Raw genomic sequence first — 3,579 nt, 5'->3', positions numbered from 1 at the left:
TGTGTTTATCTCTTCCAGTGCAATCAAAATCTTTTGGGACTTGGGAGTTGGGACTTGGGAGGACCAAGCATTAATAGGCAGCAGTAGTACTATCATCCTCACTCAGGTTGTTTTGTTCCTTATCTTTTTTTCTTTTAATTATTTCAGTTCCAATATGTCTTCTAGGGTTAGAAAATATGATTCTGGATGTAAAAAACGTAAAAAAATAATAATTGAAAAGATAATTCAATCTCAAAAGGGATCTCTTGATAAATTTGTCATAAAATAAGGTCTGTCTTCACTTGACAATGAACATATTGATATTAATTTGGATGATGCTTGAGTTGATGCTAATGAAAATCCTAACATGGTGAATTTAGTTGACACTCTAAATGACTCTCATGAGGATTTGGCTACAAATGTTGATACTAATAATAATACTTCTAATGATGTTCCTGATGTTATTGCTAATAATGCTTCTAATGATGTTTCTGATGTTAATGCTAATAATGCTTCTAATGATGTTCTTGATGCTATTAATGGTGATGATGTTTTTGTTCATTTTGATATATTTGATCCAAGAAATTGGGATGCATTAGATTCTAAAATGATTGATGTGTTAGTTGCTAAGGGTCCTAAAAGAGATTTGTCTGTTAAGAAAGGTCCTAAAGATAAATTGCCTAAACGCTTTTATGCCACATGGTATACTAGAATTTTATCAAATATGGAGAAATGTGATAGAGATTGGCTTGTATATTCAGTAGAGCTTGATAAGGTATTTTGTTTTTGTTGTAAAATCTTTAAAAAAAGACATATAAAAGGTTAGTTAACAAATGATGGATTTGGGGATTGGTCACACCTTAGCACTAGACTTAAGGAGCATGAAACAAGTATAGATCATGTAATGAATATGAAAACTCGGTATGATTTGCGGCTAAGACTTCAAAAGAATCAAACCATTGATAAAGTGTTCAAACCCAAATAGGAAAAGACAAAAATCATTGGAAAAAAGTTTTGGTAAGAGTTGTTTCTATTGTAAAATTTCTTGCAAAACATAATCTTGCATTTTGTGGAAATAAAACAAAATTGTATGAGAATAGCAATGGTAACTTTTTGGGCTTGATTGAGATGTTGGCTGATTTTGACCCATTTATTCAGGATCATGTTCAACATATTTCAAATGATGATTTACATGTTCATTATCTTGGTCCTAGAATTCAAAATGAGTTGATAATTTTGCTTTCTAGGAGACTTAAATGTGAAATTATTAATAAAGTAAAAGAGGCAAAGTATTTTTCTGTATCCTTGATTGCACTCCCGATATAAGTAATCAAGAACAAATGTCCTTGATATTAAGGTATGTAGATGTCTCTTCTAAAATTGTTAGCATTGAGGAATCTTTTCAAGGATTTTTGGAAGTAGATAATACCACGGGCCAAGGTTTGTTTGATGTTCTAGTAGCTCAATTAAAATATCTTGGTTTGGATTTAGATGATGTGCGAGGACAAGGTTATGACAATGGTTCAAACATGAAAGGAAAACATCAAGGAGTACCAAGGAAACTACTAGATATAAATCCTAGAGCATTTTATACTTCTTGTGCTTCTCATAGTCTTAATTTAACTTTGTGTGATATAGCCAATACTTGTGGTAAAGCTAGAGATTTTTTTGGAATAATTCAACGTATTTATGCAATATTTGCTAATTCCACTAAAAGATGGCAGGTGTTTAAAAATAATGTAAAAGGATGGACCGTCAAGTCATTGTCAACGACTCGTTGGGAGAGTCATATTGATAGTGTAAAGGCTATAAGATTTCAAGTGTTAGAGATAAGAGAAACTTGACTTCAAGTGGCTGAAATAGATAATGACTCAAAAATTAGAAGTGAAGCAAAATCTTTAGCACACAAAGAGCTTGGTGATTTTGAGTTTCTAGTGTCAATGGTGATTTGGTATGAAATATTGTATGCCGTAAATTTGATTAGTAAACATTTACAGTCATAAAATATGTTAATTAATGTTGTTATTGATCAAGTTAAGGGACTAATTTCTTATTTTAAGGGATATAGAGAAACAAGATTTTTAGATGCTATAGAATCAGCAAAAAATGATTGCCACTGAATTGGATATTGATCCGTTGTTTCCTCAAAGACGTGAAGTTCGAAGAAAAAGCATTTTGATGAAAAATCCGCGTGATGCATCTGAAATGAATTCACAATCAACGGAGGAATCATTTAGAGTTAATTATTTCTTATGTGTTGTTGATCATGCAATTGCTTCCCTAAGTAGGAGATTCAAACAATACCAAGAATATGAAAATGTGTTTGGGTTTTTGTTTACATCTAATAAGTTGCGTTCTTTGGATGATACATGTTTAAAGTCTTCTTGTACTAATTTTGAAAATGCACTGAAGAAACAAGACCAATCTGATATATATGGGAATGACTTATATGTTGAACTGAAGATACTTCAAGATCTTTTAACCACACAAAAGATGGGACCTCTTGATATTTTAAAGTATTTGAAACATGTTGAATGCTTCCCTAATATGATTATTGCTTATAGAGTTTTGTTGACTATTCCTGTAACCATTGCATCTGCAGAAAGAAGTTTTTCAAAGTTGAAGTTGTTGAAGTCTTATATGCGCTCCACAATGACACAAGAAAGGCTTAACGAACTTGCAATGATAGCACTTGAAAATTACTTTTTGGAGAAAGTTGATTATGAAGAGCTTATTGAAGATTTTGTTTCCAAGAATGTTAAGGGTGCGTTTGGTACGCTGGACAGGGTGGGACAGGACAGAACAGAACACATTTGTCCTACGTTTGGTATGACTAAATGTGGAACTAAGTAGAACTAACTTGCACAAGCGTTGGACACGGGTGTTCCACCTACACCCCTGGAACTAAGTAGAACTCAACTATTTTTCCCTCTATACCCTTTTCCCAGCCGGCTATCGCATGAAACAGACATAACCCTCATCGCCTCCATCGCTTCTCCCCATCGACGGCGACATCWTCTCGAYGGCGAGCTCCAATCGACGGCGACCATCTCTTCTCGCCGGCGAGCTCCAATCGACGGACGGCGACCCCTGGTTTCTCCACTGTTCATCGCCTCCATCGSTTCCTCCCCATCGACGGCGACATCTTCTCGATGGCGAGCTCCAATCGACGGCGACCATCTCCTCTCGCCGGCGAGCTCCAATCGAMGGACGACGACCTGGYTTTCGCCACTGTTCATCGCGACCTGGTTTTCGCCACTGTTCATCGACGACCTAATCCAATTCACTCTCAAAACTGCATCGCCCCCTAAAAGGTATGTTCTTACCACAAATTGTAGCTGTTCATCGCCTTTCTTGATTTATTACTTCAATTTGGACATGRGTTTTGTTTTGCATCAAAATCTATGTTGATTTTGGGGCTTATTTCTTAGAACAGTGGAAGGTTCATGTTCATGGGTTTTGTTTTGCATCAAAATCTTATTTCTTATTTCTTACTTCAATCGGTTTCTTGCTTCTGTGTTGAGAGGTTCATGTTCATGTGGCAACCATGGCGCTGTGGCAACCATGGCAACCATAGTTTCATCTTCTGCCATTTGTTAG

General features: G+C 35.5%; 1 pseudogene; it reads left to right on the top strand.

Moving 5' to 3' along the window:
- Nucleotides 1-346: 346 nt before the first annotated feature.
- On the top strand, nucleotides 347-2,891 carry LOC112520025 (annotated as a pseudogene).
- The last annotated feature ends 688 nt before the right edge of the window (nucleotides 2,892-3,579 follow it).

This window comes from Cynara cardunculus (assembly GCF_001531365.2).
Source record: "Cynara cardunculus var. scolymus isolate 2C chromosome LG 10, CcrdV1, whole genome shotgun sequence".
Classification (NCBI taxonomy): Eukaryota; Viridiplantae; Streptophyta; class Magnoliopsida; order Asterales; family Asteraceae; genus Cynara; species Cynara cardunculus.
This window is presented reverse-complemented; position numbering and strand designations above follow the sequence as displayed.